This window comes from Carcharodon carcharias, chromosome 5 (assembly GCF_017639515.1).
Source record: "Carcharodon carcharias isolate sCarCar2 chromosome 5, sCarCar2.pri, whole genome shotgun sequence".
Classification (NCBI taxonomy): Eukaryota; Metazoa; Chordata; class Chondrichthyes; order Lamniformes; family Lamnidae; genus Carcharodon; species Carcharodon carcharias.
The window spans coordinates 7,981,859-8,008,300 of record NC_054471.1 but is presented as its reverse complement, the minus strand read 5'-3'; the positions used below and the strand labels follow the sequence as shown (position 1 = coordinate 8,008,300).

The window sequence follows — 26,442 nt, the reverse complement described above, 5'->3', positions numbered from 1 at the left end:
AGAGTCTGTAAATGGGACAGAGTCAGACTGAACCAGGGAGGCGGTTTGAGAGAGACTGTAAATGGGACAGGGTCAGACTGACCCAGGGAGGCGTGTGAGAGTGTCTGGAAATGGGACAGAGTCAGACTGACCCAGGGAGGGGTGTGAGAGAGTCTTGAAATGGGACAGAGTCAGACTGACACAGGGAGGGCTGTGAGAGAGTCTGTAAATGGGACAGAGTCAGACTGACCCAGGGAGGGTTGTGAGAGAGTCTGTAAATGGGACAGAGTCAGAGTGACCCAGGGAGGGGTGTGAGAGAGTCTGTAAATGTAACACAGTCAGACTGACACAGGGAGGGGTGTGAGAGAGTCTGTAAATGGAACAGAGTCAGAGTGACCCAGGGATTGGTGTGAGAGAGTCTGTAATGGGGACAGGGACAGACTGACCCAGGGAGGGGTGTGAGAGAGTCTGTAAATGGGACAGTGTCAGACTGGCACAGGGAGGGGTTTGACGGAGTCTGTAAATGGGACAGAGTTAGAGTGACCTAGGGAGGCGTGTGAGAGATTCTGTAATTGGGACAGAGTCAGAGTGACCCAGGGAGGGGTGTGAGAGAGTCTGTAAATGGGACAGAGTCACAGTGACCCAGGGAGGGCTGTGAGAGATTCTGTAAATGGGACAGAGTTAGAGTGACCCAGGGAGGGGTGTGCGAGAGTCTGGAAAAATGAGAGGGTCAGACTGACCCAGGGAGGGCTGTGAGAGAGTTTGTAAATGTGATAGTGAAAGACTGACCCAGGGAGGGGTGTGTGAGAGTCTGGAAATGGGACAGATTTAGATTGACCCAGGGAGGGTGTGTGAGAGAGTCTGTCAAAGGGACAGGGTCAGAACGAACCAGGGAGGGGAGTGAGAGATTCTGTAAATGTGACAGATTCAGAGTGACCCAGGGAGTGGTGTGCGAGAGTCTGGAAAAATGACAGGGTCATACTGACCCAGGGAGGGTTGTGAGAGAGTTTGTAAATGTGATAGTGAAAGACTGAACCAGGGAGGGGTGTGAGAGAGTCTGTAAATGGGACAGAGTCAGACTGTCACAGGGAGGGGTGTGGGAGAGTCTGGAAATGGGACAGGTACAAGCTGACCCAGGGAGGGGTGTGAGATACAGTTTGTAAATGTGATAGTGAAAGACTGACCCAGGGAGGGGTGTGAGAGATTCAGGAAATGGGACAGGGTCAGAGTGACCCAGGGAGGGGTGTGAGAGAGTCTGTAAATGAGGCAGGGTCAGACTGACCCAGGGAGGGGTGTGAGAGATTCTGTAAATGAGGCAGGGTCAGACTGACCCAGGGAGGGGTGTGAGAGAGTCTGTAAATGGGACAGGTTCAGACTGACACAGGGAGGGGTGTGAGAGAGTCTGTAAATGGGACAGAGTCAGACTGACACTGGGAGGGGGTGTGAGAGAGACTGTAAATGGGACAGAGTCAGAGTGACCCAGGGAAGGGTGTGAGAGAGTCTGTAAATGGGACAGGGTCAGACTGACCCAGGGAGGGGGTGTGAGAGATTCTCTAAATGGGACAGAGTCAGACTGACCCAGGGAGCGGTTTGAGAGTTTCTGTAAAAAGAACAGGGTCAGACTGACACAGGGAGGGGGTGTGAGAGATTCAGGAAATGGGACAGAGTCAGAGTGACCCAGGGAGGGGCGTGAGAGAATCTGTAAATGGGACAGAGTCAGACTGACCCAGGGAGGGGCGTGAGAGAATCTGTAAATGGGACAGAGTCAGACTGACCCAGGGAGGGGTGTGAGAGAGTCTGTAAATGGGACAGTGACAGACTGACCCAGGGAGGGGTGTGAGAGAGTGTGTAAATGGGACAGAGTCAGACTGACCCAGGGAGGGGTGTGAGAGAGTCTGTAAATGGGACAGAGTCAGACTGACCCAGGGAGGGGTGTGAGAGAGTCTGTAAATGGGACAGAGTCAGACTGACACAGGGAGGGGTGTGAGAGAGTCTGTAAATGGGACAGGGACAGACTGACACAGGGAGGGGTGTGAGAGAGTCTGTAAATGGGAAAGAGTCAGACAGACACAGGGAGGGGGTGTGAGAGAGTCTGTAAATGGGAAAGAGTCAGACAGACACAGGGAGGGGGTGTGAGTGAGTCAGGAAATGAGACAGGGTCAGACTGAATGAGTGAGGGGAAAGAGACTTTGTAAATGGGACAGAGTAAGACTGACCCACGGAGGGGGTGTGAGAGATTCTGTAAATGGGACAGGGTCAGAATGGCCCAGGGAGGGGGTGTGAGAGAGTCTGTAAATGGGACAGAGTCAGACTGACCCAGGGAGGGGTGTGAGAGAGTCTGTAAATGGGACAGAGTGAGACTGACCCAGGGAGGGGTGTGAGACAGTCTGTAAATGGGACAGAATCAGACTGACCCAGGGGGGTGTGTGAGAGAGTCTGTAATTGGGACAGATTCAGAGTGACCCTGGGAGGGGTGTGAGAGACTCTGTAAATGGGACAGAGTCAGACTGACCCAGGGGGGTGTGTGAGAGATTTTGTAAAAGGGACAGAGTCAGACTGACCCAGGGAGGGGTGTGAGAGAGTCTGTAAATGAGACAGAGTCAGACTGACACAGGGAGGGGTGTGAGAGAGTCTGTAAATGAGACAGAGTCAGACTGACACAGGTAGGGTTTTGAGAGTCTCTGGAAATGGGACAGAGTCAGAATGACCCAGGGAGGGGTGTGAGAGAGTCTGTAAATGGGACAGAGTCAGAGTGACCCAGGGAGTGGTGTGCGAGAGTCTGGAAAAATGACAGGGTCATACTGACCCAGGGAGGGTTGTGAGAGAGTTTGTAAATGTGATAGTGAAAGACTGAACCAGGGAGGGGTGTGAGAGAGTCTGTAAATGGGACAGAGTCAGACTGTCACAGGGAGGGGTGTGGGAGAGTCTGGAAATGGGACAGGTACAAGCTGACCCAGGGAGGGGTGTGAGATACAGTTTGTAAATGTGATAGTGAAAGACTGACCCAGGGAGGGGTGTGAGAGATTCAGGAAATGGGACAGGGTCAGAGTGACCCAGGGAGGGGTGTGAGAGAGTCTGTAAATGAGGCAGGGTCAGACTGACCCAGGGAGGGGTGTGAGAGATTCTGTAAATGAGGCAGGGTCAGACTGACCCAGGGAGGGGTGTGAGAGAGTCTGTAAATGGGACAGGGACAGACTGACACAGGGAGGGGTTTGAGAGAGTCTGTAAATGGGACAGAGTCAGACTGACACAGGGAGGGGGTGTGAGAGAGACTGTAAATGGGACAGGGTCAGAGTGACCCAGGGAGGGGGTGTGAGAGAGTCTGTAAATGGGACAGGGTCAGAATGACCCAGGGAGGGGGTGTGAGAGATTCTCTAAATGGGACAGAGTCAGACTGACCCAGGGAGCGGTTTGAGAGTTTCTGTAAAAAGAACAGGGTCAGACTGACACAGGGAGGGGGTGTGAGAGATTCAGGAAATGGGACAGAGTCAGAGTGACCCAGGGAGGGGCGTGAGAGAATCTGTAAATGGGACAGAGTCAGACTGACCCAGGGAGGGGCGTGAGAGAATCTGTAAATGGGACAGAGTCAGACTGACCCAGGGAGGGGTGTGAGAGAGTCTGTAAATGGGACAGTGACAGACTGACCCAGGGAGGGGTGTGAGAGAGTGTGTAAATGGGACAGAGTCAGACTGACCCAGGGAGGGGTGTGAGAGAGTCTGTAAATGGGACAGAGTCAGACTGACCCAGGGAGGGGTGTGAGAGAGTCTGTAAATGGGACAGAGTCAGACTGACACAGGGAGGGGTGTGAGAGAGTCTGTAAATGGGACAGGGACAGACTGACACAGGGAGGGGTGTGAGAGAGTCTGTAAATGTGACAGGGTCAGACTGACACAGGGAGGGGTGTGAGAGAGTCTGTAAATGGGACAGAGTCAGACTGACCCAGGGAGCGGTTTGAGAGAGTCTGTAAATGGGACAGAGTCAGACTGACCCAGGGAGGGGTGTGAGAGAGTCTGTAAAAAGAACAGGGTCAGACTGACACAGGGAGGGGTGTGAGAGAGTCTGTAAATGGGACAGAGTCAGACTGACCCAGGGAGGGGTGTGAGAGAGTCTGTAAAAAGAACAGGGTCAGACTGACACAGGGAGCGGGAGTGAGAGAGTCTGGAAATGGGACAGGGAAAGACTGACACAGGGAGGGGTTGTGAGAGAGTCTGTAAATGGGACAGAGTCAGAGTGACCCAGGGAGGGGTGTGAGAGAGTCTGTAAATGGGACAGGGACAGACTGACCCAGGGAGGGGTGTGAGAGAGTCTGTAAATGGGACAGAGTCAGAGTGACCCAGGGAGGGGTGTGAGAGTGTCTGTAAATGGGACAGGGTCAGACTGACCCAGGGAGGGGTGTGAGAGAGTCTGTAAATGGGACAGGATCAGAGTGACCCAGGGAGGGGTGTGAGAGAGTCTGTAAATGGGACAGAGTCAGACTGACCCAGGCAGGGGTGTGAGAGAGTCTGTAAATGGGACAGAGTCAGAGTGACCCAGGGAGGGATGTGAGAGATTCTGTAAATGGGACAGAAACAGACTGTCCCACGGAGGGTGTGTGAGAGAGTCTGTAAATGGCACAGGGTCAGACTGACATAGGGAGGGGACCTGTGAGCGTGTCTGTAAATGGGACAGAGTCAGACTGACCCAGCGAGGGGTGTGAGAGAGTCTGTAAATGTAACACAGTCAGACTGACACAGGGAGGGGTGTGAGAGAGTTTGTAAATGTGATAGTGAAAGACTGACCCAGGGAGGGGTGTGAGAGAATCTGTTAATGGGACAGGGTCAGACTGACCCAGGGAGTGGTGTGAGAGAGTCTGTAAATCGGAAAGTTTCAGACTGACCCTGGGTTGAGAGTGAGAGTGTTTGTAAATGGGACAGATTCAGATTGACCCAGAGAGGGGTGTGAGAGAGTCTGTAAATGGGAAAGAGTCAGACAGACACAGGGAGGGGGTGTGAGAGAGTCTGTAAATGGGAAAGAGTCAGACAGACACAGGGAGGGGGTGTGAGTGAGTCAGGAAATGAGACAGGGTCAGACTGAATGAGTGAGGGGAAAGAGACTTTGTAAATGGGACAGAGTAAGACTGACCCACGGAGGGGGTGTGAGAGATTCTGTAAATGGGACAGGGTCAGAATGGCCCAGGGAGGGGGTGTGAGAGAGTCTGTAAATGGGACAGAGTCAGACTGACCCAGGGAGGGGTGTGAGAGAGTCTGTAAATGGGACAGAGTGAGACTGACCCAGGGAGGGGTGTGAGACAGTCTGTAAATGGGACAGGGACAGACTGACCCAGGGAGGGGTGTGAGAGAGTCTGTAAATGGGACAGAGTCAGAGTGACACAGGGAGGGGTGAGATACAGTCTCTCAATGTGATAGTGAAAGACTGACCCAGGGAGGGGGTGTGAGAGAGTCTGTAAATGGGACAGAGTCAGACTGACCCAGGGAGGGGTGTGAGAGAGTCTGTAAATGGGACAGGGTCAGAGTGACACAGGGAGGGGTGTGAGAGAGTCTGTAAATGGGACAGAGTCAGACTGACCCAGGGAGGGGTGTGAGAGAGTCTGTAAATGGGACAGAGTCAGACTGACCCAGGGAGGGGTGTGAGAGAGTCTGTAAATGGGACAGAGTCAGACTGACCCAGGGAGGGGTGTGAGAGAGTCTGTAAATGGGACAGAGTCAGACTGACACAGGGAGGGGTGTGAGAGAGACTGTAAATGGGACAGAGTCAGAGTGACCCAGGGAGGGGTGTGAGAGAGTCTGTAAATGGGACAGAGTCAGACTGACACAGGGAGGGGTGTGACAGAGTCTGTAAATGGGACAGAAGCAGACTGACCCAGGGAGGGGTGTGAGAGAGTCTGTAAATGGGACAGAGTCAGACTAACCTAGGGAGGGGGTGTGAGTGAGTCTGGAAATGGGATGGGGTCAGACTGACCTGAGTGAGGGGAAGAGACTTTGTAAATGGGACAGAGTCAGACTGACCCAGGGAGGGGGTGTGAGAGATTCTGTAAATGGGACAGGGTCAGACTGACCCAGGGAGGGGGTGTGAGAGAGTCTGTAAATGGGACAGAGTCAGACTGACCCAGGGAGGGGTGTGAGAGAGTCTGTAAATGGGACAGAATCAGAGTGACCCAGGGAGGGGTGTGAGAGAGTCTGTAAATGGGACAGAGTCAGACTGACCCAGGGAGGGGTGTGAGAGAGTCTGTAAATGGGACAGAGTCAGACTGACACAGGGAGGGGTGTGAGAGAGTCTGGAAATGGGACAGGGTCAGACTGACCCAGGGAGGGGTGTGAGAGAGTCTGTAAATGGGAAAGAGTCAGACAGACACAGGGAGGGGGTGTGAGAGAGTCTGTAAATGGGAAAGAGTCAGACAGACACAGGGAGGGGGTGTGAGTGAGTCAGGAAATGGGACAGGGTCAGACTGAATGAGTGAGGGGAAAGAGACTTTGTAAATGGGACAGAGTAAGACTGACCCACGGAGGGGGTGTGAGAGATTCTGTAAATGGGACAGGGTCAGAATGGCCCAGGGAGGGGGTGTGAGAGAGTCTGTAAATGGGACAGAGTGAGACTGACCCAGGGAGGGGTGTGAGAGAGTCTGTAAATGGGACAGAATCAGACTGACCCAGGGGGGTGTGTGAGAGAGTCTGTAATTGGGACAGAGTCAGAGTGACCCTGGGAGGGGTGTGAGAGAGTCTGTAATTGGGACAGAGTCAGAGTGACCCTGGGAGGGGTGTGAGAGAGTGTGTAAATGTGATAGTGAAAGACTGACCCAGGGAGGAGTGTGAGAGAGTCTGTAAATGGGACAGAGTCAGAGTGACCCAGGGAGGGGTGTGTGAGAGATTCTGTAAAAGGGACAGAGTCAGACTGACCCAGGGAGGGGTGTGAGAGAGTCTGTAAATGAGACAGAGTCAGACTGACACAGGGAGGGGTGTGAGAGAGTCTGTAAATGGGACAGAGTCAGACTGACCCAGGGAGGGGTGTGAGAGAGTCTGTAAATGGGACAGAGTCAGACTGACCCAGGGAGGGATGTGAGAGATTCTGTAAATGGGACAGAGTCAGACTGACCCAGGGAGGGGTGTGAGAGAGTCTTTAAATGGGACAGGGTCAGACTGACCCAGGGAGGGGTGTGAGAGATTCTGTAAATGGGACCGAGTTAGAGTGACCCAGGGAGGGGTGTGAGAGAGTCTGGAAATGGGAAAGACTAAGACTGACCCAGGGAGGGGTGTGAGAGAGTCTGGAAATGGGACAGAGTCAGAGTGACACAGGGAGGGGGTGTGAGAGAGTCTGTAAATGGGACAGAGTCAGACTGACCCAGGGAGGGGTGTGAGAGAGGCTGGAAATGGGAAAGACTAAGACTGACCCAGGGAGGGGTGTGAGAGAGTCTGGAAATGGGACAGAGTCAGAGTGACACAGGGAGGGGTGTGAGAGATTCTGTAAATGGGACAGAGTCAGACTGACGCAGGGAGGGGTGTGAGAGAGTCTGTAAATGGGACAGGGTCAGAATGAACCAGGGAGGGGTGTGAGAGAGTCTGTCAATGGGACAGTGTCAGACTGACACAGGGAGGAGTGTGAGAGAGTCTGGAAATGGGACAGAGTCAGAGTGACCCAGGGAGGTTGTATGAGAGAGTCTGTAAATGGGACAGAGTCAGACTGACCCAGGGAGGGGTGTGAGAGAGTCTGTAAATGGGACAGAGTTAGAGTGACCCAGGGAGGTTGTATGAGAGAGTCTGTAAATGGGACAGAGTCAGACTGACCCAGGGAGGGGTGTGAGAGAGTCTGTAAATGGGACAGACTCAGAGTGACCCAGGGAGGGGTGTGTGAGAGTCTGTAAATGGGACAGAGTCAGACTTACCCAGGGAGGGGTGTGAGAGAGTCTGTAAATGGGACAGAGTCAGACTGACACAGGGAGGGGTGTGAGAGATTCTGTAAATGGGACAGAGTCAGACTGACGCAGGGAGGGGTGTGAGAGAGTCTGTAAATGGGACAGGGTCAGAGTGACCCAGGGAGGGGTGTGAGAGATTCTATCAATGGGACAGGGTCAGACTGACCCAGGGAGGGGTGTGAGAGAGTCTGTCAATGGGACAGTGTCAGACTGACCCAGGGAGGCTTGTGAGAGAGTCTGTAAATGGGGCAGAGTCTGAATTACCCAGGGAGGGGTCTGAGAGATTCTGGATTTGGGACAGGGTCAGACTGAGCCTCTTGATGTCTCCTGTCAGATGGACTGACAAACTCCCTGTATTTACATTTAATTTGCGCACTGACAGCGACAGCATTTATTGCAGACTGGTGATTTCATTGCTGTGCGGGTGAGTTTCATTTTGGCTGTTCTGTGCAGCTGCTGAGCGCTCGGTTTGCAGGCCAAGGGAGACAGCCTGCTGTCTGTGCTTCAGACTGTGCTTCTCATTGTCCCAGGGCTGGTCCATCAGCTGCTGACTCCGTGATGGTCACAATACCTCTGTTGTACAGGGTCCGGGCAGATACAGCAGCTGGGACACCGTGTCAATGTTAAATAGCTGTGGATGAAGCTGCACTCATCCTAATCCTGCCAACATCTGACATCATACACACGCTGCAAATATTCGGAATATTTCAACCCCTAGTCGTGTCCCCATTGAGCACAGATTTCGCCGGCCTTTTGCTGAGTGTCCTACCAATGAAACTATTCCAGCTCCCCTCTCCCTTCCTTTCACCTTTTGTCTGTCCGAAGAGAAATTAATCCAAGGTCCTGTCAACATTCCTAGTGGAGGTAAAAGATCCCACACCTACTATGGGATGGTGACAGGGAGTAGAGTCCCTGCTTTGCTGGTCATGTTTTTCTTCAGTCAATACCACATAAAATAAGATGATGTGGTCATTACCACTTTGCTTTGGGTGGGGACTTGCTGTGTGCACATTGACTGCCTCATTTCCCACATTATATCTTTGACTGCGGCACAAAAACTCTTCATTGGTTGCAAAGTGCTCTAGGCAGTGATGAAATTATGAATGGGGCCAGCAAAATCCAAGACTTTTCTTTTTCTGTCAGTTTTCTAAACTTCTAAGGCACAAAACCCCTCTCGCCATTCCAGCCCAGCACCCCCAGCGAGGTGGGTTCCAACGGGCTGGAGACCAGGCCTGGCTGGTAGGGTTGGGACTGGAGTCCACCATTAATTAAGGGGCCACTTAAGGCCCTTGATGTGCCAATCGACCGTGATTCTCCGGTGCCCGAGTGATCTTCAGGTTATCGCTTGGGTGTAACGGGCAGGACACATTTGCATAAACCTCACCCATGGGCTCTGCAGTGAGGAATCTTTTTTGGGCCTGCAGGTTTCAGGACGCCTTCCCTTAACCTGGGAATGGGAGTTGAAGTCTCCACTGGAGCCAGCTCCTCTGAGGGGGAAGGGACGGCTAGAAGTGGGAGGAGGCCAGGAGTCCACATTCAGCCTCCAGGGGAGCCACCTTTGGGAGGCCAGGCGCAGGCACAAGGGGCGCAGGGCCAAGAGGTTGTTCAAGGTGGAAGGGGCTGCAGAAGATGCCACTATCCTGCTGCCAGGGTACACAGGCGGCGAAGCAGCTACCTCAATATGTCTGAGGTGCAGTGCCGAAGGAGGCTCCAACTGTCAAGGGAGACAGTCACCTCCATCTGTCAGATGATTGGCCCTGAGATCTCCCCTAACTGTGTGGGTGGACACCCCATGCCAGTGGCTCTGAAGCTCACAGTTGCCCTCCACTTCTATGCCTCTGGTTCCTTCCAGGGCTTTGTGGGTGATCTTTGCGGTGTCCCCCAATCAGCTGTCCACACTGGTGTCAAGCAGGTCACAGACACTCTGTTCAGACACTTCCATTGGGACCAGGCCAGCCAGACACAGCGAGCCAGAGGCTTTGTGGCCATTGCTGGCTTCCCCCGTGTCCAGGGTGCTACAGACTGTACACATGTGGCCATCAGGGTACCAGCGGGTGAGCCCGGTGCCTTCGTCAACAGGAAGGGCTTCCACTCCATAAACGTGCAGATAGTGTGTGACCACAGGATGCTGATCCTTCAAGTCTGTGCAAGGTACCCTGGCAGCTCCTATGATGGGTACATCCTGAGACACTCCCAGGTGCCGGGGCTCTTCAGTGCTCCAGCCCGACTGGATGGATGGCTGCTGAGTGACAAGGGCTATCCCCCCAGAAGGTGGCTCATGATGTCACTCCACCATCCGAGAACAGAGGCTGAGCAGCGGTACAATAGGAGCCAGGGCACCACAAGGGCTGTGGGGGAGAGAGCCATCGGTCTTCTCAAGATGCACTTCCGATGCCTGGACCGTTGAAGAGGTGCACTCCAGTACCCCCCAGATCGCGTCTCGGTGATAGTGGTTGCATGCTGCGCTCTCCACAATCTCTCGCTGGAAAGGGGGGGACACAGTGGATGATGAAGACATTGACTCAGTGTCTGCGGCTGCACACGATGAGTCCAGCAGTGAGTCCAAGGATGAGCAGGCACAGGGAAATGCTGAGGGGGTAGACACTGACCCGGGCATACTCCAGGGAGGCAAGGACACCAGGGAGGCTTTAATCCAATGAACCTTCAGCTAGCACACCACAGATGGACCTCCAGGACAAGCCTGGGCTGTAGGCTCCACACTCGATACCTGAGTACAAAATCTGCCTGGGTAGGAACATTAACCAAGGGCCTTGTTAATAAAGCTGAATGTCCCACAAATCACTCATAACATTCTTGGTAACCATCCACCTGCAGAAGAAACGAGGCACCCTCAGCCATGGTGACATGTCTGAATTTAATATTATAACAAAAGGAACTTAAGAGAACAAAATGACAAAGATGTTGAACATCTCACCAACTCATAAAGACTTCATCTTGGGCCAGCACAAAAACCCCAGTGAGAAACCCGTGGGGCGCCTAAGGCACCTTATGTTTATGTTTGTGGGTGCTACGTCTAGGTGCTCCCCCCTCGCTGGCACCGGTGTTGGAGACAGCCCGCTGACTCTGCTGTCCGGTTGGCCTTGATGACCTTGGTGGGCGTCCTCTGGCCAGTGGAGCCTGTGCTGGTCCCGCCTGGGAGGGAGTGACCAGTTCCACCGCTGGCATCTCCCCAGGCACCGCAGCCTCATCGGATGTCATGGTCACTGGCAGAGGGGCAGAGGAGCTGCTGCCATCATCCAGAGCGCCCTGAGAGGAGCCTGCAGAGACTACAGGCAGCTGCTGCACTGACGTGAGGTTGCTTCGGACCTCCCTGCTCACCGTGGATGGATGGGCACCGAGCTGGGAAACTTGTTGCCCAGACCATCTCCCACATTGGCACTGACCAGCTGAGGTCAATGCCGATGTGAGGGTCTTGCTGGTCCGAGCGCATCCCCAGGAAACCCTGATGGGTCTCCTGGAGGCGCCTCTCCTCAAGAGTCACCACTCTCTCCATGGAGGACGCATGGCGCTTGGACATGAGGCTCAGTGCATCGGAGATGGTCCACATAGACTCCTCTACCACGGACAACAAGCCAAGCACAGCCTCATGTATCTCCCCCAGATGCTCCCGGCTGCACTTCCTGCAGCTGCTGTGTCGCAGAGGACTCCAGAGGGACATCATCTGGCACCGACTGAGCATGTGCCTGGTACCCTGCAGCCCTCCGGCTGCTGGCACCATGGGCATTCTCTGCCTCTGCCAGCTCCTCAGGTGACTGTGAAGTACCCTCACCGCTGTGTCCCAGGACACTAGCCGATGTTCTAATTCCCACTGAGGTGCCAGTATCTGCGCTGGTGCCTGCCTGGCAGAGATGGTGTGATACTGGTGAGTCCGAGACCTCAGGCCCCTCAGGTGTGAGAGGGGTCTCTGCTGCTCCTCCTCCCGGCCCCTGCTCCACTGATGCTGAAAGGAAGAACAAGGATATTGGATCAGTTAACGTGGAGACAATGTCAACGTGCATCCCTGTCCCCCGGATCATTATGCACTCATCCTTCCATAAGCAATGGTCAAGCCATATTGCAAACTTCAATCACTCAACATTCAGCACCGCCAAGGCTGCTGGGAGAACAATGATGACCTCACTGAGCCTGTCACCACCTCCTCCCCCTCCACTCCTTGGTCGAATGCTGCCTACATCACATTTGGCACCACACGGTCCAACCTGACAAAGCAAGGAGGCGCAAGCACTGGGAACACAGAGGGCAGCAGCTCGATCGGTGCCAACGCCACCTTGAAGCTCCCCTCCCAGCATCTCACCACCCTGACATTGACATGTCCTGGAGTCCCAGCACTGTGCCTAGGTGCAGCTCCTCCAGGCTGCCCCCAAATCAGGAATGTGGGGCTCAGTGTACCATGTGCTGGGGGTGCAGAACCCATCTCTCCACCAGCCTCACAGGGCAACATAGGCATGGTCAATATCTGCTGGCCACCCAACGAAGGACACTTGCTGTCAATGATTCAATGTAGTCACCACACTCAGGCCTGGGGGGGAGGCACCAAGGGGGAAAGCCTACCTGCGGGGTTAAGATCACGTCCAGCCAGAGATCCAGCCCTGACCGTGATTTCACACTGGCTGTCCAGTTTACTCCCAGCCAGAGATCCAGCACTGACCGTGATTTCACACTGGCTGTCCAGTTTACACCCAGCCAGAGATCGGACACTGACCGTGATTTCACACTGGCTGTCCAGTTTACTCCCAGCCAGAGATCCAGCCCTGACCGTGATTTCACACTGGCTGTCCAGTTTACACCCAGCCAGAGATCGGACACTGACTGTGATTTCACACTGGCTGTCCAGTTTACACCCAGCCAGAGATCAGTCCCTGACCGTGATTTCACACTGGCTGTCCAGTTTACACCCAGCCAGAAATCGGTCCCTGACCGTGATTTCACACTAGCTGTCCAGTTTACACCCAGCCAGCGATTGGACACTGACCGTGATTTCACACTGGCTGTCCAGTCTATGTCCAGCCAGTGATCGGACCCTGAGCGTGATTTCACACTGGCTGTCCAGTTTATACCCAGCCAGGGATCGGTCCCTGACCGTGATTTCACACTGGCTGTCCAGTTTATGTCCAGCCAGTGATCGGACCCTGAGCGTGATTTCACACTGGCTGTCCAGTTTATGTCCAGCCAGTGACTGGTCCCTGACTGTGATTTCACACTGGCTGTCCAGTTTATGTCCAGCCAGTGATCGGTCCCTGACCGTGAATTCATACTGGCTGTCCAGTTCACATCCAGCCAGAGATCGGACACTGACTGTGATTTCACACTGGCTGTCCAGTTTACACCCAGCCAGTGATCGGTCCCTGACCGTGATTTCACACTGGCTGTCCAGTTTATGTCCAGCCAGTGACGGGTCCCTGACAGTGATTTCACAATGGCTGTCCAGTTTATGTCCAGCCGGTGACTGGTCCCTGACTGTGATTTCACACTGGCTGTCCAGTTTATGTCCAGCCAGTGACCAGTGCCTGACCGTGATTTCACACTGGCTGTTCCGTTTATGTCCAGCCAGTGAGCGGTCCCTGAGCGTGATTTCACACTGGCTGTCCAGTTTACTCCCAGCCAGCGTTCGGTCCCTGACCGTGATTTCACACTGGCTGTCCAGTTTACACCCAGCCAGTGATCGGACACTGACCGTGATTTCGCACTGGCTGTCCAGTTTATGTCCAGCCAGTGACCGGTCCCTGACCATGATTTCACACTAGCTGTCCAGTTTATGTCCAGCCAGCGATCGATCCCTGACCGTGATTTCACACTGGCTGTCCAGTTCACGTCCAGCCAGAGATCGGACACTGACCGTGATTTCACACTGGCTGTCCAGTTTACACCCAGCTAACTCCTGTGCCCACCCGCTGACTGAGATATTGTGTGAGTGCGCGATGCTGTCGGGATGCTCTCCCCGAGGTCATCGCTTGTCCTTTTACACCGGTTCATGTCAGGAGCACGCCCGCCTGACCAGAGGGACATTCTGACCCAGGAGCTGACGGCTGCCCCCTTTACGAGGGTCACACACCACTTTGGACACTCTGCCCAGGACCAGGGCACCCAGGATGCCAGAGCGATTGGGTTCGCCCAGATCTTGGGCTCCCCATAGCTTCAGGGTGGGGTCGGACTGCTCTCCCCTGGTGCTCAGATCTCCCTCACCACACACGATGGATTACACCAACCTCAAGGGCTTCCATTCACTGAACGTGCAGCTGGTGTGGGACCATCACAGACACTTCCTGCAGGTCTGAGCACGGTTTCCAGGGACCGTCCATGACTCCTCCCCTCTCAGTGGGTCAAAAGGGTCCACAGAGGCTGCAGCGTTGGCTCCTCGGGGACAAGGGCTTCCCACAGAGACGGTGGCTGATGAGTCCTGTGCAGCAGCCTCAGACTGCAGCAGAGTGAAGCTATAACCAGCGTCATACTGCAACTCGCACCTTGGTGGAGCAGACCATCGGGATGTTGAAGATGAGGTTCCTGTGCCTGGACCGGTCTGGTGGAGCCTGCAATACAGTCCACAGAGGGTGTCACACATCATCGTCACCGGCTGTGCCCTTTACAACCTGGCGCTGCGACGGGGACAGGAGCTGCCGAGGGGGAGATAGATGGAGGAGTTGGAGTTCTCCAATGAGGAGGGTGTGGATGGGGATGAGGGTGAGGGTGAGGGGGTCCTCGGAGGTGATGCTGACAGAGATGAGGCCCTCGCACTGGCCAGACAAGGCAGGCACACTCGGGAGGCCCTCATAGCTGCCAGATTTGTGGAGGATGATGACGAGAGGCAGTGAGAAGACTCTCTGGATCCTCACATTGTATCTGTGAATGGTGGACTCCAGTCTGGCTTATGGCAACACACATACCCTCTGTGATAAGGCTCCTGTCATGGAGACACAGTGGAGGCTCTGATAGTCTCTTGATTGTAGAGGGATGATGACAACAGGCAGTGAGGACACTCCATAGACCTTCACACAGCCTCTGTGAATGTCTGACTCCTGTCTGGCCCAGGGCAGCTCACTTACGCTCTGTGACCAGGATCATAGCATCGAGAAACTTTAAAAGCATCTGATCCTTCGTCAGCCTTCAGCACCTGACCCCTTCAGGGGCACAGCATCACTGGTCACAGATGCTGAAGAGATGGGGGCCAGCCCATCTTAAAGGTGCTGAGAGACACACAGAGAGAATGAGGGAACTCTGTGACACCTGCCCACTACATTCTGGCAGCAATGACCAGCACCACCGAGGTGCAGGCATCAGTAATGTGTCCAGGGAGTGTGAGGCTGGACCATCGCTTGGGTCCAGAGGCTGCACAAAGCACAGGGAAGAGGCCTGAACTGAGACACCTGCCTTTATCTTGTGCAGAAAAGTTTCACGTCTGAGTGATATGAACACTGCCATAGGCAGGGAGACATTCTTGGGAGTTTATTGACAATAGTGACCAGTTTGTACAAGTGATTGACACCCGTGCCCAGGCTGTGCAAATACATCTTCTTAATCTCCCTAACCCTTGGTGTTCCCCACTCATCCACAGTGGAGGTGGAGGCAGCCGGCTGACTGTTACACCCTGTCTGTGATGACCTTGGCAGGCGTCCTCTGGAGGGCTGAGACCTTGAGAGTCCTGGCCTGCTTTCAGGGTCCTGCTGTGTGGCAGTGGCACCCTCCTCGGCCTGTGGAGCTGGAGCTGCTGGGGTCACAGGAAGAGGGGATTCGGATGGGCTGGATACTCCCAGCGTCACCTGGATGGATGGCACTGGGGAGGGGTACACCTGCTGGTCCTCCTCCCTATGGGGGTCTGAGGGCCCCTGGCTGACTCCTTGAGGAGAAGGGGCAGCTGGAGTGAGATTGAACTGCCCCACACCCTTTTTACATACACAGTATTGGAGGCCAACTGTGGCATCAATGATGAAGTTGAGCCCAGATAGCAGTGCAGGAGCAACACCCTTGAGCTTGGCCATCCTGCCAGTGTTGACCTCAGTGCGTTGTAATGCCAGCGCTATCACCTCAACCTGAAGGTAGACGGACTCCATCGTGTCTTACAATCCAAGGAGTGCAGCGAACATCCCTTCCTGTTGTTCCCTTGCCTTTGCAGCTCCAGCAACTGTGACAAGGCTGAATCCAGAGGCTGGTTATCTGGCTCGAATTCAGGAAATGTCTGGCCTCCAGCAGTCCTCTGAGTGCCGGGGACCTGGGAAGTCCCTGCTGCTGCCTGCTGTGGATCACCAGATGTGCTCACCAGATTGTGATCCCGAGGCTACTTGAAAGCTGGGTCCCACCGAGGTGTGTGTTTCTGCGCTGGTGGAGGGTGTGGGTGAGCGCTGTGATGGGACTTCAGGGAGGGTGCCTCCAGATTTCTCTTCAGAGATTTCTTCGGGGATTGTTTGGAGGCCCTGGGTTGTGGACTCTGTCGGCTGTTTGGCAGATGTGCCTGTGAAAGCAGAGGGGAGATAATTAGTACACGGCAGTGGCCTGTGAATCAGGACACATCACCCACGACATGGTTGTCTGATGGATGCAGCACTGCAGGACCCTCACTTGGTAGAGCAGCGCCGATCTCACCATCAGCACAGGACTGGTTCAGATCGTCGCTGGCCAGCTGGGGTTTAAATATGGTGCTGGGCGTGAAGCAGTGGTGGACTGATGGAGGGAGAGTGAATGAGACACACTGGCTTTGGAAACTGTGTGTTTCCCTCGAGTGTATAGAAACATATTTTTGTTGCTTTTGACAATCTTTGCCAGTTTCTCGTATTTTGTCCCTCTTATGATTTGTTCTGCTCCCTTTTGATGTTCTTTGTATCCCTCCCATTCAGGAGGAGGATCTGTGCTATGTCATTGTATTTTTACACGCTGTCCCTTCTGCTCTGATGTTGTCTCTTATGTCTTTATTTGCTCGTGGCTGTTTCTTTTGGCAAGTAGAGCTCCTACCCTTAGGACTGTAAAGTAGTTCATCATCACATGAAATGATTTTTGAACCTCTCCCACTGACCTTCTACCGTTCGATCCATTAACAGATGTGTTCACTTTACAGTGGCCAGTCTCTGTCTCCTTGCATTGAAATTAGTCTGGCCTAATTTGAGGATCTTTGTAGCTCTTTTGTGTATTTTTTCTTTTGCCCTTGCATAAACGTATAATGTTAGATAAATCTTCGCACGCTGTTAGGCTGCTACCTCTACCTGGATCAGTGCCAATTACTAAATCCAACACAGCATTGCTGCCTTGTTGGCTCTCACACGTATTGTTTGACTGCTATTTGGAAACACCATTGAAGAAAATTGCAAGCCTCTGTACTGTCCATTTAAGAGAAGGACTGATTTTGCTTCCCTCGTGTCCACCTCTCTGTTCAACTGATATTGAATGGATAAACATGTGGAAATTCTCTCACTCTACTCTCCGTGAGTTAGTGTTCACTCAGCATGGGAACAAACCCCTTCCCTGATCAGGGAGGGCCTCTGAGAGGTGGCCTTGCTCGGGGTTGATGTCAGGTTCGTGGGCAAGGGGTGCCTCTTCTCCAGTTGCCAACTTTGGCCATTTATCTGGACCTTCCTTGCCCCAAGGGTGCCGAAGACTGTGAAGATTCCTCTGCTACCTGGGCAGACTCTCTCAGCCCTTGCCTCCCCTGTGCAGCATGTCTGCAGTGCCTGACGGTGACACATGTGCAGACAGAGCTGTTGTACTGAACAGCAGTCAGCTCGGCTGTTCCTGTCACCTGATATGCCTCTATGTCTAATAACCATCTGCAAGGACTGAACAGGCTGGGGCTCTTTACTCCAGAAACACTTTGATCTATCTTCCTTCAGTCCAAAGTGGATGAGTTTATGTTTCTCCCCACCAACACACCCTCCCCCCCCACAGTTGTGCGCTCACATCAATGTTCATTTGCAACTTTCTACTCCCGCCTACATGACTCACATGTCACCTCCACTCAAGTCCAGTTCTGACTTCTAATTTGGCCTCCAGAGGGCCGTTTGCCTCTGGTACATGTGGGTGACTGTCACCCTCATTGTATAGATCGTACACATCCTCAAAATCCTCCCTCCACAGCCTTTCCTCAGCTGGTAGAGAGGTGGTTACAGTTTTCAACAGAGTGTTCACACCACAGCCTGTCAGACTCTTCATCCTCCCACTGCTTCACACTGCTCGCCAGAGGAAGATGCGAAAAGCTAACAACCTGGTCCTTGTTGGAGTTACGTATTCTCGATACAGGTGGAGTGGGATGGGAGTTGGGGGGTAGGTGATGACACATTGGTGGGTCTCGCATCTATTGAGCCTGTGGTTGCAGGTATTTAGAAACATCGAAACATAGAAACTAGGAGCAGGAGTAGGCCATTCAGCCCTTCGAGCCTGCTCCCCCATTCATTATGATCATGGCTGACCCTCTATCTCAATGTCGTGCTCCTGCTCTCCCCATTTCCTTTGGTGCCCCTAGAGTCTAGGAATCTATCTATTTTCTTCTTAAATATATTCAGTGACCTGGCCTCTACAGCTTCTGTGGTAGAGAATTCCACATCTCAGTACTAAGTGGTCTACCCCATATCCTGAGACTGTGACCCCTTGTTCTAGACCCCCCACAGCCAGACAAAACATCATCCCTGCATCCAGTCTGTCCATCCCTGTCAGAATTTTATACATTTCAATGAGATCCCCTCTCGTTCTACTAAACTCCAGTGAATACAGCCCTACAGCCCAATCTCTCCCTATACGACAATCCAGCCATCCCAGGAGTCAGTCTGGTGAACCTTCGCTGCTCTCCCTCTATGGCAAGTGTATCTTTTCTTAGATAAGGAGACCAAAACTGCACACAATACTCCAGGTGTGGTCTCACCAAGGCCCTGTACAGCTGCAGTAAGACATCCTTGCTCCTGTACTCATGTCCTCTCACAATAAAGGCCAACATACCATTTACCTTCTTAACTGCTTGCTGCACATGCATGCTTGCTTTCAGTGATTGGTAGACAAGGACACCCAGGTCCCTTTGTACATCCACATTTCCCAACCTATCACCATTTAAATAACACTCTGCAATTCTGTTTTTCCTACCAAAGTGGATAACTTCACACTTATCCACGTTATACTGCATCCACCATGTATTTGCCCACTCACTCAACCTGTCTAAATCGTCTTGAAGCCTCTTAACCCCCTCCTCACAGCTCACATTCCCATCAAGTTTCATGTCATCAGCAAACTTGGAAAAATTACATTTGGTTCCCTCATCCAAATCATTGATGTATATTGTGAACAGCTGGGGTCCAAGCACGGATCCCTGCAGTATCTCACTAGTCACCGCCTGTCACTCCGAAAAAGACCCATTTACTCCTAGTCACTGTTTCCTATCTGCTAACCAATTCTCAATCCATGCCAATATATTACCCTCAATCCCATGTGCTTTAAGTTTACACACTAAGCTCTTATGTGGGACTATTCTATTCTGCTAGCTACGTCCTCAAAAAACTCCAGTAGGTTTTTCAAACATGATTTCCCTTTCATAAATCCATGTTGACTTTGTCTATTCCTGTTGATATTTTCTAAGTGTCCTGTTATCACATCCTTTATAAAGTCGCTAGCATTTTCCCTACTACTGAGGTCACGGTAACCAGTCTGTAATTTGCTGTTTTCTCCCTCCCTCCTTTTTTAAATAGTGGGGTTACATTCACCACCCTCCAAATTGCCAGATTGTTCCAGAATCTACAGAATTTTGGAAGATGACAACCAACACATCCACTATTTCCATGGCCATTCCCTTTCGTACCCTGGGATGTAGATTATCAGGCCCTGGGATTTATCAGCTTTCAGTCCCATTAATCTCTCCAGCACTATTGTTTTAGTAATACTAATTTATTTCAGTTCCTCCTCCTCACTAGACCCTCGATTACCTGGTGTTTCTGGGAAGTTATTTGTGTCTTCCTCCATGAAGACAGAACTAAAGTAGCTGTTTAATTGCTCTACCGTTTCCTTGCTCTCTATTTTACATTCTCCTGTTTCAGACTATAAGGGACCTACATTTGTCTTCACTAATGTTTTTCTTTTTATATATTGATAGAAGCTTTAACTTTTATGTTCCCTGCAAGTTTATTTCCATACTATATTTTTACCCTCTTAATCAATCTCTTGGTCCTCCTTTGCTGAATTCTAAACTGCTCCCAATCCTCAGGTCTGTTACTTTTTCTAACAACTTTAAATAACTCCTCTTTGGCTCTAATACTATCCTCCATTTATTTTGTTAGCCATGGTTGGGCCGCTTTTCCTGTTGTGTTTTTGTGCCAGAAAGGAATATATAACTGTTGCAATGCAGACATTCAATCCTTAAATATTAGCCATTGCCGATCCACCTGCCTATCATGCCTGTGAATGGAGTTCCCCAATCTATCTTAGCCAACTTTTCTTTTATTCACTCATGGGATGTGGGCATCACTGACTAGGCCAGCATTTATTGCCCATCCCTACTCGTTCAGGGAGCATTTAAGAGCCAACCACATTGCTGTGGGTCTGGAGTCACTTGCAGGCCAGACCAGGTAAGGACAGCAGATTTCCTTCCCTAAAGGGCATTAGTGACCCAGATGGGTTTTTAAAACAATCGACAATGGTTTCATGGTCATCATTAGACTTTTAATTCCAGATTTTTATTGAATTCATTTGCCATGGTGGGATTCGAGCCTGGGTCCCCAGAGCATTACCCTGGGTCTCTGGATTACTAGTCCCCCAACAATAGCACTACCCTTAAACTCACACCTCATACCTTTGTAGTTTCCTTTGTTTAGATTTAGGACTCTAATTTTGGATCAAACTACTTCACTTTCCATCCTAATGAAGAATTCTATCATGTTATGTTCATTCTTCCCTAAAGAACCCCACATATCAAGATTATTAATTAACCCCTTCTCACTGCACAAAACCAAATCTAGGATAGCCTCTTCCCTATTTGGTTCCACAACGTACTGGTCTAAAAAGCCATCTCGTACGCACTCCAGGAATTCATCCACCACAGTATTAATGTTAGTTTGGTTTGCCCAGTCTATATGTAGATTAAAGACACCCAGGATTACTGTAGCATCCTTGTTATATGCATCTCTAATTTCCTGTTTAATGCCTTATCACTGCTGTTTGGAGGCCTATAGACAACTCCCATTAATGTTGTCCATCCCTTGTTGCTCCTTAGCTCCACCCAGACTGACTCTACATCTAGATTTTCTGAGCCAATATCCTCTCTCACTATCGCACTGATTTCATCCTTAACTAACAACACCACCCCACCTCCTTTTGCTTTTTGCCTGTCCATCATAAACATCGAGTACCCTTGGATATTCAGTTCCCAGCCTTGGTCACCCTGCAGCCATGTCTCCATAATCACAATCATTTCTTACCCATTTACATCTATTTGCGCCGTTAATTCATCCACCTTATTGTGAATGCTCCGTGCGTTCAGATATAGAGCCTTTAGACTTGTCTTTTTAGCATTTTTACGCATCTTTTTTGTACTATGGCCCTATTTGCTGCCAGCTATTGTTTCCTCTGCCTTCCACATTTGATTTCTACTTTTCTGTCCTTCATTCCTATCTTTGTTTCCCTCTCTTGTGTCTCCCCGCTCAAGTTCCTATCCCCCTGCGGCTGTGGTTCAAACCCTCCCCCACAGTACTAGCGAGTACCCCTGTGAGGATATTGGTCCCGGTCCTGCTGGGGTGTGACATGTCCAGCTCGTACAGGTCCCAACCTCCCCCAGAATCGGCCCCAGTACCTCAGGAATCGAAATCCCTCCCTCCTGCACCATGGGCTGTTGGGTGGGCTTGGCGGGGGTGGGTGGGAAGTCGACCACCTCCCCCGTGATCGGGGCCAGACCATGATTTCACGCTGGTGGGGGCCACTCTGTGCTGTCTGTGCGGGCGGTGGGGGGGTGGGAGAGGAGGGGGAGTGGGGCACAGAGCTGCCTCAGGGAGATAAATGGTTTTCCAAAAAAAAAAGGGTTTTAAAAAATGTTATAAAACATGTTCCCCCCTCATCCGACTCTGTCACACGAGCAGGGACGTGTTCGAAGTGAGATGTAAAATGTTTTGTTTGTTGTCGGAAACCTCATCCTGCCCGTGGATGAGGTTTCCTAAAAAAAAGTGCAAAGGCTGCTTGGCCTTTTCTCCTGCTCCACCAATCGGAAGGCTGGACTGGCAGCGAAAAATTCCTTTCAATGGTCACCTTAATGGCCTTGATCGACCGTTTCGTTGTCCGACATCTCGCCCAGCTTCCTGTTGATGTCGGGACACTCGTCCGTCACGCCTCATTTTACACTTTCATCTGCTTCCCTTCTCCCGTTCCTGATCTCACTGGCACGCGGCACTGGGAGTGATCCTGAGATTACTGCCTTTCAGGTCTTGCTTCTTAATTTATTTCCTAGCTCCCTACACCCTGATCCCTGTGGCCGGAAGTAATCTGCGACTGCAATCGGCTTTCATGACACCTCTCAGTCTCCGACCGAGCCTCAGCAGCACCCACCTACCCGCTTCGGGGTAGCTGAAGCTTCAGAGCTGCCGGTCCTCTGGTTAGACCGGCAACATCCGCAGCCCTGCAAGGGCAGCAAGCCCCCCTCAGCAGCCTGTTAGGAGGCTGCCTCCATCACTCCCACTGCCAGCAAGCGTGGGCTTAGGACCCTCATGTGTTCACAATGTCGGGACCCTGAAACCCGGGTAAAATCCTGTCCACCGTTACACAATAACAGAGTGACGTCGTGGCAAACTCATTCATAAAAGCAGTACAAAGTAACACAGAATCACAGTAACAAGGGGATAAGTAACAGAACAAGCACAGGGTCATGGTCACATTATAACACAGTGAATCTGTGTAGCACCCAGCCCCTCCAATATATCTTGGCTGATATGCAATACTCTGAAGTGAAGATGGGGCTGCAGACGGGTCCTGACCAAGGTGCTGTCCAACAGCAGCGTAGCTTCTAACCCTTTGTTTTCCAAGCCTTTAGATAAAGGGCGGCCTCCCTTTTTTTAAAAAAAAAATTCTGGTTGCTTTTCTTAACTCTCCGCTGACATTCGGTGATGGGTGTGCAGGAACTCTGAAAGATCCTTGTTGTTCTACAGATCCAGGTTCCTCACCATTCAGGGGACACTTTGACAGGTCTTCCCTCGTTCGAAAGTAGGTGGCCCTCGGTCCAGGACAGCGGGCTGGGGACCAGTGGGATTCAAATGGAATTCCAGCCCTTGCCAGTCCGGGCAGACATGGTCAGTGTCGGCTGGGACAAGACGCATGGTATTTGCTGGAATGCTTTGCCAGCTGAAGGGGGCAGAAATTGGCACCGTATAAAATTATTTTTTCTAATTCTTTCATTGGATGTAGCCAGAGGAAACCCACAAACCTTGGCTGCGAAGAAGCTACTGAGACTCGGGTGCTTTGGTAGAGACTTTTTGCTGCTCACCGCAGAGCACAGTTCTCCACTCTCCCCAGTGCTGGCCCACTCTTCTTTATATACACATCTGAGTACAGTGAACTAAGCAATAGCTAACACCTGTTCACCTTATTACATTAAACCACCAGGTCTTTAACACCCATCAACAGAGAAGAGGGAGCACAAGAAGGAGCAGCTGGTGCAAAGTCCCAACTCCTACTCCATGTATGTCAAGTGTCCTGGTTGCTACCAGATCACTACAGTGTTCAGCCATGCGCAGACTGTAGTGATGTGTGCCGGATGCTCCCCTCCACCAGCGGAAAGGCCAGATTAACAGAAGGCTGTTCCATCAGAAGAAAGCAGGGCATTGGAGGATTGGTGAGACTGCCACACAGCTGGGCATCTCAAGTCTGGCTGAGGGAGACTGATTCACTTCCTTGGGATCTGGGTGGCAGTATGGGAGAGATGGATCTGGGGGAAGGAAAGGGTCTGTCAGTGCCCCAAGGCCTTGCCTGCCTGGTTTAGATGAGTTTTATTTTGAGCCTCTTGCTGGTCTTGAGTTATTTGTTAGAATTGTCAAATAAAATGACATAACATGAAAAAAACCAGAACCTATGAGATACTAATAGATGTGAGAGTCGCTGACAAGGCCACTATTTATTGCCCATCCCTAGTTGCCCTTGAGAAGGTGGTGGTGAGCTGCCTTCTTGAACCACTGCAGTCCATGTGGTGTAGGTACACCCACAGTGCTGTTAGGGAGGGAGTTCCAGGATTTTGATCCAGTGACAGTGAAGGAACGATGATATATTTCCAAGTCAGGATGGTGAGTGACTTGGAGGGGAACCTCTAGCTGGTGGTGTTCTCATCTACTTGCTGCCCTTGTCCTTCTAGATGGTACAGATGATGGGTTTGGAAGATGCTGTCAGAAGAACCTTGATAGATGGTACACTCTGCTGCCACAGTGCGTCAATGGTAGAGAGGGTGAATGTTTAATGTGGAGGATTGGGTGCCAGTGATATGGGCTGCTTTGCCCTGGATAGCGTTGAGCTTCTTAGGTGTTGTTGAAACTGCACTCGCCCAGGCAAGTGAACAGCATTCCATCACATTCTCGACTCGTTTCTTATAGATGGTGGAAAGGCTTTGGGGAGTCAGGAGGTGAGTAACTCACAGCAGAATTCCCAGACTCTGACCTGCTCTTGTAGCCACAGTCCCTGATCCAGGTAAGTTTCTGTCATTAGTAACCCCCAACATTCTGATGGTGAGGGAGTTGTCGATGGTAATGCAATTGAAGACATTTAAGGAGATATTTCATAACACTCAGCAAAGTTTCTGTTACAGTCAGGCGTGGGGGAGGTGGGGGGGGGGGCATAATTTAAACAACATGAACTTTAATCTTAAAGCTAAAACTCATTCCTAACACCCACCTGATGTTCTTCAGCACTACCATCACTGTATCCCCCAACTATCGACGTTCTGGGGGTGGGGATCTGTGTTACTATTGACCAGAATCATAACTGGAGCAGCCATATGAAAACTATGGCTACAACAGCAGTTCAAAGAGTGGGAAGTCTCCTGACTCCCCAAAGCCTGTCTACCATCTACAAGGCACAAGACAGGAGTGTGATGGAATACTCCCCACTTGCCTGGATGAGTGCAGTTCCAACAACACTCAAGACATTTGACACCATCCAGGACAAAGCAGCTGCTTGATTGGCACCACATCCACAAACATTCACTCCTTCCACCACTGACACACAGTAGCAGCAGTGTGTGTACCATCTACAAGATGCACTGCAGGAATTCACCAAGGCTCCTTACATAGCACCTTCCAAACCCACGACCACTACCACCTAGAAGGACAAGGGCAGCAGATAGATGGGAACACCACCACCTGGGAGATCCCCTCCAAGCCACTCACCATCCTGATTTGGAAATATATCACCATTCCTTCACTGTCGCTGGGTCAAAATCCTGGAACTCCCTCCCTAACAGCACTGTGGGTGTACCTACACCACACGGACTGCAGCGGTTCAAGAAGGCAGCTCACCACCACCTTCTCAAGGGGCAATTAGGGATGGACAATAAATGCTGGCCCAGCCAGCGAAGCCCGCATCCCATGAATGAATAAAAAAAAAGGACCCATCACCTTCACCAGTATCCAGAAAAGCGATTAGTGAGTGAAGTTGTCTCAGGGGGACTGCTGCACCACCTGCGCGTTTCTCTTAGAGTGCCTGGCAGTCATCCATCCCCTAGCTGCTCCAAACTCGCAGAGTGACCACCTCCCTGAATGTGCTACCCATGTAGCTCTTAGCCTCGAGGATGTGCCACAGTGACTGGGACACTCAGTCCTGTAATGGCCCCCTGCTCTTGTGGATTAACATAGAGGCGGTTTGACAGAGAGCTACCATTTGACACACTAAATGTGTCCGAATATCTCTCCTGCTGCGTGCTCCTGCTGCATAAATCCCCTTTCTTGCACTGAGTGACTTTGGAAGTAGTTTGAAAACAGACAAGTTTCTGTGTTTTAAATAATGATACTGATTTTTTTTCAACTCCCTTCTTTGAAGTGCTCTCTCTCTCTCAAGTTCTGCTGCCATTGATGTATTTTAATGTGTGTGAATATATATATATATATATGCATGATATATATTGGTGATTAATCCCTGTGGAATGAAGCCTCTTTGAGCCTGCACTGCAAACTCAGCCTTCAGCTGTAAGACATTAAACAGGCCGATGACTTCTTTGCTGGGAACGGGTGCCTTTGTTGCTAGTCAGAGTTAAAAGAGGGAGAGAGAGAGAGAGACTGCACTGTGTGAGCCGAGAGATTTGTTACTCCGAGATGGACTGTCCGACACAGCAGCCTCTTTAGACAATCAAATCCTCGTTCGTCTGTTAGTATGGTGATCTAAGTCACAATCACTTTGTCCAGTATTCTCACCACCCACCCCACCACTTCTCACCCACCTCCGCTGGTTTCTCCCTGCCCCTACTTTCACCCCCCCACCCCCCTCTCCAAACCCAGCCCACAGGCTCCCTTCTGACAAAAAAGGTGTGTCTGGCAGGGAGTGTGAGAATCAAAGTTGCAGGGGTCTGGCAGAGAGACCTGTGGTCAGAGCCATGCAGATCACACAATCATTTTTTTTTT

General features: G+C 51.6%; 1 pseudogene; it reads left to right on the top strand.

The window, feature by feature from the left end:
- Window positions 1-23,460: 23,460 nt before the first annotated feature.
- Window positions 23,461-23,822, top strand: LOC121278089 (annotated as a pseudogene).
- The last annotated feature ends 2,620 nt before the right edge of the window (window positions 23,823-26,442 follow it).